Below are 9,834 nucleotides of genomic sequence, written 5' to 3' on the forward strand. Positions count from 1 at the left end.
GCTTACTTCTTTCACATCTACTCCGTAAGTCCTGTTGAGGAGGGTAGAATTCACCAACCAGTTAAGAGAGATGTACGTGCAGTATTTCACATGGCCAACAGCACAGTTTAATATACTGTGAAACTCAGAATCGGAGTTAATCCATAATGCCAAAAGTCGAAGTAGCTCATGGGAAATGTTTCCTAGTCGATGAAATTACTTATCTTAAGTGATAGGTAGTATACAGGAGAATCTGTTCCACTCAGTAAATATTAAGTACTTCTTGGTACTAGACAATGTGCTTGGAATTTCTATAATGAAATTGATTTTAAACCTAGTTTAGGTGTGGCTTCCTATACTTGAGAGTCCTAAATCCGCTTGATTGGAGTCTGGATGTATGCTTTTTAAAAGCCTGCACTTTCTCTAAAGATAAAAGATCGAAAAGGGGGACAGCATTAAGTGCTTTAGTGACTCAATCAGTTAATCTTCACAATATCCTATGAGGTAGTAACAGAAGAATTAAAAATAGCCGACTTTTTTTGAATGCTTACTGTGTGTCAGGCCCAGTTCTATGTGCTTCACATTGATTAACTCATCTAATCCTTATGACAATCCCCTTACTCTATATCCTGTTATTACCTTCACTTTAGAGAGGAAGCAATTGAGACACAGGCTGACCCAGGCAGGCTAACACTAGAGTTGACCCTCTTAATTGACTATGTTGCCTTTAGTAGGTGTAATTAGACACATTTTATAGGTGAGGAAACTGATGAGCCTAAGGTTACACAATGGATAAATTGCAGAGCCAGTATTTACCAATCTGATTCCAAAGCCCGGACTGTCTCCACTGCATCATAGTGACTCTATTTACTTACAAAGAGTTGGGGTGTACTGGAATATACGATAGCCAGTAACAAGACTGCTTTTAGTGAACTTTTAATTCAAGAATAAGAGATTGGAAGATTTCTTCCAAAGGTAATGCTGTTGTGCTCTGAGCAGATGTTGAATGGTAAATAGTATTTTCTGGGGATATTGTCCAGTGATTCAGAGGAGTCACCCATTTGGTAGGGCTAATTGTGAGTGAGTGAATGAGTTACTACCAAGGCAAAAGTTGAAAGAGCATTCCAGTTATCTCTTGCTGTATAACAAACTACGCTAAACCTTAGTGACTTAAAAACTATTTTATATATCTCATGATGTGAGTCAGAAATTCAGAAAGGGCTCCTCTAGGCACTTCTCTTGCTCCCTGTGGTGATGACTCAGGTCATCTGGTAGTATTCAGCAGATGGGTGGACTAGTCTGGAGTGCCCAAGACGACCTTACCCACATTCCTGACACCTTGGCAGGGAGGACTAGAAGACAGGGCTCAGCAGGCTTCTTCTCCCTCTCTGGAGTCTCAGGGACTCTTATGTGGTCTCTCCATCAGGGTAGTCAGGCATTAAATGGCAGCTCAGGCCTCCAAGAGACTAGGCAGAAGGTGCCAGTCCTATTAAAGGCCAGGCCCAGACCTATGATAGAGTCACTGCCATACACTATTGGTCAGAGAAATCACTGGTCAGCCCAGATGCAAGAGGAGAGGAAACACCGTATCACCTGATGGAAGGTGTGTCAAGGATTTGGGGCCATCTTTAATCTGTTGTAGGTAGCATTAGGTTTTTTGATTTGTCTTGATTCTTATGTGTTCGTTCGTTTAGGTCAGTTGATTGTGCCATAGAAACCATTTGTTATATCTCCCATAGATGAGTAAAGGAACCAGCAGGAGAATGAGACCAATACCTGAAACAGATTTCATGAGCTACCCACCCTCCAAGTTTCATTTCTCTTATAGAAAAATTTTCATTTCTTCTTTTGTTCCAAGTTCCAAGTTGTGAGCATTTCCAAAAATGTGAGCATTTTGAGCCACGGTGACTGTACACGCTGAGCCAGAAATACTCCTGAGGGAGTAAAAAGCTTCCTGTTGCAGAACTTGATTAGAGATGTCAGCTGTATTTTAACTTTACAAATAGGTGAAAACTCCTGTGGTTTGAAAAATTTGTATGGCTACTAAATCTCTTTCAACAGGGGTTTCTGTTGAGTGGCTAGATGGATCATATTTTTGAGATAATTGAAAGTTTTGCCTGCATATCCTAGTCCCATTTTTACTGCCACCACAATACCTCTGGCACAGTTTTGTGCTAGAAGACAAATAGGTTCATCCTATTTTTATTATCTTTCTCATGGGAAAAAGCATTGCCTACTTTTATATGTTGTTAATCCTTTAAAATTAGCAGTTGCTACCAGCCTCTGTTATTTAAGATAACAGATCATTGAAGTTGTAATGATTTTTAGTTAGATTTGTCAAATTTAGGATGCTTTAAACTCCTGCTGGCTTATAGTAATTAAACTATTACTGCCTTCAGAAGAAATATGGGCTTTAAGTAAAATTTTCTCTAAAACTAATCATCCCCAAATCAAAAATCTTTCTAAGAGAAGAAAAGTTTGGGATTATCTGTCCGTTCCATGTGCAGTGGATTCCTGGAGAATTAGCTATGAGGCCTTCTTGCTGGTCATCTCCAGTTATACTGTAAACAGATCTGTTCCTAGGTCAGGCCTCAAGACTTGACAAATATAGGAAATAAAAAGAGGTACTCAGGGCTGAAGACTTAATTTAGGGCTCTGCAAAATGCCAGGAAGGGGAAAAGCAGACTTTGACGTTGTAGTTGGATAACCAGAAATGGACTGTCCAAGGCATTGAGGCATCAAGATTAATTAGATTTTATCAAGTAAAGATTGGGGCAAATTTTAATGAATAAAAATAAATGAGCCTTAACATTTTCTTTTTGATCTACATTTCCATTCTGATGTAACTCAAAGTCTGCTCTTTGTGACAAAGCCTTTGAAAATGTATTCCGAGGGAATGAGAAATCTTATACTGATCTACAGAAATGTCACTTGTCATGTATTTTATAGCCCTTTGGGCCCTCCTCTAGATTCTGTGACTCTGAAATTTGAAATCATTTGGTGGTTGCATGAAAGTTAAGTACTGTGGTCCTTTGTGTGTGTGTGAGTGACAGAGAGAGAGAGAGAGAGAGAGAGAGAGAGAGGAAGATTCACCCTGAGCTAACATCCATTGCCGATCCTCCTCTTTTTTTTGCTTGAAGGAGATTAGCCCTGAGCTAATATCTGTGCACTCTTCCTCTACTTTGTATGTAGGATACCTCCACATCATGGCTGATGAATGGAGTAGGTCCACACCTGGGATCTGAGCCCGTGAACCCCGGGCTGCCGAAGTGGAGTGAGCAGAAATTTAACCACTCGGCCATGGGGCAGGCCGCAGTACTGTGGTCTTGAATTGGAAAAGAGAAGAAGTCAGGAGAAAGAGAACCTGTCGATTGACAAAATGTTCTTTTCAGCATCACAAGTCTAAACTATTTCAGGCCAATCACAACAACCTGAGTGAGTAGAAATTCCTTAAAGTTTAGGTTTCTGATTTAAGCCACATCTTAAAGCAGATGTTTATGACATATTTGAAGATGACCTACTGAGTTTCCTATAAAGTAATAGAATCCTAACTATAGTGGTTCTTTAAGAACCACTGCAAAAACAGAATTACCACACAGGGAACAAAGCTTAAAATGTGTTTCCTCTGGAAGCCAAGATGCTCAAACAGGGGTCACTAAAAATGTGACTGAAGTCCACCTCTAGAATGGCTGTCAGTCAGGTAGCAGAGATAGTGAGAATTTATATGGTATTTCTAATGTTTTTACAAAAAATATTTTAAATCATTTAACTTGAAGTTTTAAAAAGTGAGCCTGCTTTCTTTTTGGAAAACTGGCCCAATAAAAATAACACTAATATAATTTAATTGTATATGCATGTGCATTGAACACAGAGTGGTATACTAAAGATAGTTCATGCAAATAACTTTTGTGGGAAGTTTAGCTATTTTCTTAATATCTTTTTCATAAATGTATGTTTATAAATATATTTACTCATCCACTATGACCTTGGTAGCACTAGAAGCATTTTGTCAGCTATATCATTGATTCTAAAAATCAAATTCTTGGCATGGTAGGCTATGAGAGCTTTTTGTTGCTTTGTTTATATTTCAGCTAAGAAAATAATTTCTTGCACTTTCTATTTATAAAGATGTTATAATACATTGCACCCACTTAGTGCAGCTGTTCTTTAGAGACAAAGATGTAGGAATATATGTTTAAAAGCCTGGTGAAAGGAGGAACCTCAGAATAACAGATTTGGCTTGCATCTACCTGAGATGAGCTGGGGTATAGATAAAATTTAGATTGCAAGGAGCTGTTGGGATAGGCGTGCTCTTGCTGCAAGTTGCAATATGAGTTGCCAGCTCTGTGTATGTGGCTTTATGTGTGTATGTGAGAAAAAGGTGTCTGATGAAGGCAGATAAGTCAATATAGAATATTCTACCTCCCATTAAAGACTGAGCATATTCCAAGATTGCCCTGTAGCCTTTTGGGCAGGAGGCTGGATTCCCCAGCCACTGTCCACCCCATTCTTTTTTGTACTCGCTTCAGCTCCTCTACCTCTGAGCCCTTGGCTGAAGAAAGAGTGTAGCTTTCTGTAGCAAGCAAAGGAAAACCAGGCGCAAAATACAGAGGCTGCAGTATCTCAGTTCTCCTTGTCATGTTCAGATGTTAATGTTTGGTTTTGTTGCCCAAATCAAACAACATCTGAACACTTGGGTTTAGTGCTTTTATCCACTGGCTTCTGTTTGGCAAGAGTAGCCAGTGGAAATGGAGTCTTTCTGTTGTTTTTAAAGATGCACCCAATTCCTTTTAATGATGTGAAACATTTATTTGAATCCTGAGGGTTTTTTTTCAATTGCCATTTGCAGTCCACTTTTGGGGGACTGGAATATTAACCATATTTTCCTGATAATGAGCCTTCTGCCAATACCTTAACATGGAGGTATGCATGACATGGATTTTTGGATGACTTGTTTTGCTGGTAGTCACTCCAAAGAGAGAGATTCCTGTTTTTAATGCCGATACTGGTAAAATAGTCAAGATGGCCTTGCTTTAATGTAAGGGTCAGGAAATTCCATTCAGTAGTAAAATGCCAGCAAACAGACCACCTAATTTTTAAATCCAGTTGTAGCGCTCACCTAACTTGCTCTTTGGGACACTACTACACTGAGCCAATCAGGTTACCTACCTTTTGAACATTTGTTACAGCTGAAGAAGGACTAGTGGCCCTTTAATAAATAGCGCAGAATGCTTTGCACCTGTTTCTCCTAATGCACTGGCTGGTTGTAATGTCAACAGGGATTCTCTGGTTAGGAGTGAAAATAAGAGAGCCATCCATTTTCAGATTTTTAGAGGTTTGGCATCTGTGTTTTAGGTACTAGCTGACAAGTATTTACTTTTCTGGTGATTGGGTAGGGCATTTATCATACAGACAGTGTGAAATTCCAAATAATGAGACAAGCATTACTCGTAGGTGACAACTGATGGTGGTAACCTCTGCCCGAGTACAGTATGAACCCTGTAGGGAGATGAGGAAGTCAAGTCATGTGAATCTATTCACCACAGCTATTTTTTTCCTAACTGTAGAATAATTGTCAGCCTACAAGCCATGCTAGTATCCTAGACTCAGGAATTAACTCCTGCTTAGGAGTATTCTTCCCTCTGGCTCATCTTTTGTTTGTGCCCAGAGTCTTGTTCTAGACCTGTCCCCAGCTGTTTTGCTGTAACACACACTTAAGGAGCAGTCTTACCTAAATCAGTAAGTTACTGTTGGCAGTGCAGCCTATTACTGCCAAAGTGATTTCTTTAAAAATAAGCAAAGAAAGTGAGGAATGCCTAGGTGATTTCTTTGAGGCATGTTAAATCTATGAATCTGGGAGCAAGCGTGGAGTCTTTCTTCCCTCTGCTTAGGTGAACATTGGCATTAATGCTTTCTCTTCAGAGCCCATTGACCTGGGCCTGTAGTTCTCCATTTTGGCTGCACGTTAGAATCACCTGGGGCATTTCAAAAATTACTGATGCTTGGGGCCTCCTCCAGACGTTCACCTTTAATTGGTCTGCTGCGCCACCTGGGCTTTCAAAGCTCCCCAGATGATTCTAATGGACAGCCAAGGTTGAGAATCACTGTCTAGATAATCCTGAGTGGTCTTTGGCAGAATAACCTCAGTCTGGTTCTTCTTGTCATAAGATATAGTATGCCAGGCATGGCTCTGAGTTTAAAGCTTACAGCTGGCCAGGGCTCAGGTGGTAAAATGGATCATCCATTTGTCCTCAGAGTAATTCTGGAGAGAGATGTTGCCATCCATCCATTTTCTTCTCTATACCAAATAGAAAGTTTGCGTAAGTAAGCAAAACAGATTTTGAAAGTCTGGTCTCTAGAATCCTCTTTCCTTTGCATATGTGATTTGAGGAGATTTCTCAACTCTTCCAGCTACAATAGAGCATTTGAACTTATTAAAAGAGCCAAGCCCAAGCCGCCTATTCGTAAGATAAACAGGTAGCACTGTTAAAGGTAATGGAGAAAAAGACAGATCCTTCCTGGGGTGATGGTGACACATTGGGTTATTTGTCTATTAGCCTGTCTTCTAAGTGGGATTTCAGTGTAAAGTGACTTTCACTTTTCCTTGTTTCTTGTGAATGAAATGCACTAGCTAAGGCTTTAAATAGTTCTGAATTTTATGTGAAATGTGAAATGCGTCATTTTAGCATCTTTGTTCCAGGATGTCAAAGACCTAACCCAATAATTCCCAAATGAGGTTCCATATCTTTCATGCTTCCCACCCGTGGAACCTCACACATGGTAGTAGGGAGGGGAAAACTAATTTGAGTACCCTCAAAGAGTGAGAGCCACTGTTCAAACTAACTAGCTACCAAGTGATTTTTAATTCATGAAAGAAATCGTGTTTAAGAGCAAGTTCAAATGTAGTAATCTCTCTTCTGAGAGAATTCTGGGCACCATAGAAATTTTCATTCATATATTGCCTACAAATAATGGGTAATTTAAATTTCAAATAGGTGGTGTGTTCAAGAAGAAAAAATGGGTGGAAGGAAAGATTGGTTAGTGCAGAGGTCTAAATTAGCATCAGGCTATGAAATTTCATTAGAATAATATTAAGGCCTGGATGTTTGCTTAGCATGTAAATACAGCAATGCCAGTTAGAAAAAATGTCTCCTATGCCTTAGAAAATTTGCAAAGGCTTCCTGATATGGAGTGAAATAGAAAAGCAGTAGCCTGTGGGACTTGTATGCATCCAGAGAGTAGCCCTAGACTTTTCATACTGAAGAACATTGTAGAGTACTGTGAACTTTGTTGAACTTTATGCAAATTGTACCGCACTGGATTTTAAGATTTTAGGGGGGAGAGTAGAAGAGGAGGATGGGAAAGTAATGGTAAAAAATAAGCATGTAAACTCGTGCTTTAAGCAAGGAATGAAACAAATTCCCTTTCAGGATTTCTCCATCAGGACTGTGACTTTCTGTCAAGTTCTTCTGCCCTACTAGATTGGCTGGTGATTCCTCCTAAATCTCTAAGAAATCCTTTCTGAAAGCGCTAAACAAATGCTTGTCTGACTACCGTTTCACCACCCTGCCCCATCCCCGTACTCTTAACAAAAGAAAATCATTCCCAGACTATCGGCAGAAGACATGTGTTTTGTCTTGATCTATTAACTTTTCATCTGCTATGGTCTGTGTTCACAGTCTTAGCCCATGGCATTATTTTGTGATCTAAGGGCAGAACTTAAATAGATCTGCCAGTTCAGTCAGGAACCAATGGCTTCTCCATTAAGAAATCTTAAAATCAGAACTTTCCATTTTTGGCATGTCAGTGTAAGTGAGTAAAGGGAGAAGTACATTGGAAGAGCACTTAGATTTCCTAGCTCCTCAGAATTTCCAGGTGGGCCCCACTCATGCTCTGCCTCTGAGAGAAGAGAAGGCTGAGGGTTCAAAGATGGAAAAGTCAATGTAGCCGAAATTCGGTTTCCTTCAGATGGACACAATCTGAAGGAAATCTGTCCACCTGTTCTCTATGGTGCTTATAAGGTGGGTGACAGCTGTCTCCCATCCACTTGTCCCTGGCACTGTGCCTTCCCACTGGTCACTGTGAAAAGTAGATCACACTGGACTCAGAGGCCAGAATCCAGGACAATTCCCCCTTTCCATCTTGAGCCCATCACTTCTCCATACAGCTAATAATGTAGCATTTACTTCTCTTTGGAAAACTCTTGGGTTTGTCCCCCAAGAAATAGTAAAGCATTTAAAGGAAAACAGTCAGAAAATAAGATTCTGGTGGTAGCTATCGAATAAAGAGATTATAGGAAATTTCACTTCCCCTCAGCTGATACTGATCGAGAGCAGCGATCAACTATGCCCCCTCTTCCTGAGTTTTTAAAGGCTACCATAATATTTGTAAGCAACAAACTTAGCTAACATTTTTTCACAACTTGTTAATCAAGGATTCATGTTAAAACAGACAATCAATTTCTAAAATGTTGTTATCCCTGAAAGGGAATGAGATAGAGTTTTTAACTGTAACTACCGGTCTGTTTTTTCCCTTTGAAAAAACTAACATTTGAGGTTTGTGTCTTTCGTCTGAAGCAATTGCTCCATTAGTAAAGATGCCTCAGAAGTCAGTGAACCAGGCTAGCGCCCTGGCACCTCTGAGGATGCTGGACTGGGTTTGTGCATCTTATTTCCTTAGAGAATATCTGTTTTTATTATGACCTTAATTATAAATACCTATATATAGGAATAGCATTTTCTCTCACCCCACCCTCTTTTAATCATTATCATGTAAGTGTAAACCACACTTCCCCCCACCCCCTTATCCTGAAAAAATGCACTTTAATTCCTAAGGAGAGTGGCTGTTCCTGGCCCTGAAGCCAGATTGCTTCAGGAGGAGATTTGAGGAGGGAGAACTCTTGCCAGGCCCTATGAAATTAACCAAATTCCTTAAAGTAAACACACAAATAATAACATCCGCTTTTAAGCTGCCCCACCCCCTGCCAAAGGGAAAAAGAAACAACCAAAATGAAAAAGTTAAAAATGCCTACCCTAATTTTAGAAGTTTCACTGGAGAAAATACCCAACATTTAGTTATTTTCTCAGCTACCAAATTGTCAGAAACTTCTGGGTGGTTTTGTGGGAGGCAGAGATTTTTTTTTTATTAAGAAGTCAAGTGAAAACACAAAGGCTATAAGGTATCCTGATTTGTGTCATTTCTAAGTATCAGATTTGTTCTCTCCCTCCGTTTGACAGGTGTCCTCAGTCTCTCCTCCTGTAGGTTCTGTCCTTCCCTGATGACAAAGCCAATAGTCCTTGGTGGGGTTGCATGTCTCCTAGAGCCCCAGAGCCCTGTCGTGTCGGGGGAGGGGTAGGGCAGGAGGGTGGGCAGAGGCGGGCTGGGGGAGGGAGATACAGAGAAAGAGTGAAGATAGGGGTTTATATAAACATATTTAAAGCAGTTTAGCAAAAGCTTTCTCATTGAACAGCTTTAAGAACAATGTGAATGAAATCTTAGCAACTTGGTTGGTAATCTGAAAAGTCTATTAATGTATACTTGAAATTCTGTTTGTATAAAAAAACATTTTCCTCTTTATTTTAACACTGTGTAAAAGAACATTATGCATGTGAGTGGTTTGAGAATTAAATGGTTTAATACTCAGATTTGAATCTCTGTCTTTTCTCTATAGAGGTTACGTTGTTTTAAATTTTTGGATTGTTTTGCTATGATGAGAATACCAAGATTTCAAGCTCCCCTTGCCCTTTCAGGATGCCTACCATCTTTCAAGATGGAGCAGTGACCTAGCTCCTTCTTCACTTTCTTGACCCAGATATGTTCACTGGTAGAGAACAATTGAAAGCATCATTTTACCAA

General features: G+C 39.8%; 1 protein-coding gene across 5 annotated transcripts in view; it reads left to right on the forward strand.

The window, feature by feature from the left end:
* The window catches only part of ZBTB37 (zinc finger and BTB domain containing 37), a 30,328-nt gene that overhangs the window by 17,630 nt on the left and 2,864 nt on the right, over positions 1-9,834 (forward strand). For 3 of the 5 annotated variants that reach the window (XM_046680906.1, XM_046680907.1, XM_046680912.1), the window contains one exon: positions 3,172-9,751. The exons of 1 other annotated variant lie outside the window; for it this stretch is intronic. The gene's annotated coding sequence lies outside the window, so the exon portion shown is untranslated. Of the gene's footprint in view, positions 1-3,171; positions 9,752-9,834 lie in introns of those variants that run through there. One more of the 5 variants, XM_046680908.1, reaches the window with a different exon arrangement.

Source organism: Equus quagga, chromosome 13 (genome assembly GCF_021613505.1).
Source record: "Equus quagga isolate Etosha38 chromosome 13, UCLA_HA_Equagga_1.0, whole genome shotgun sequence".
NCBI lineage: Eukaryota > Metazoa > Chordata > Mammalia > Perissodactyla > Equidae > Equus > Equus quagga.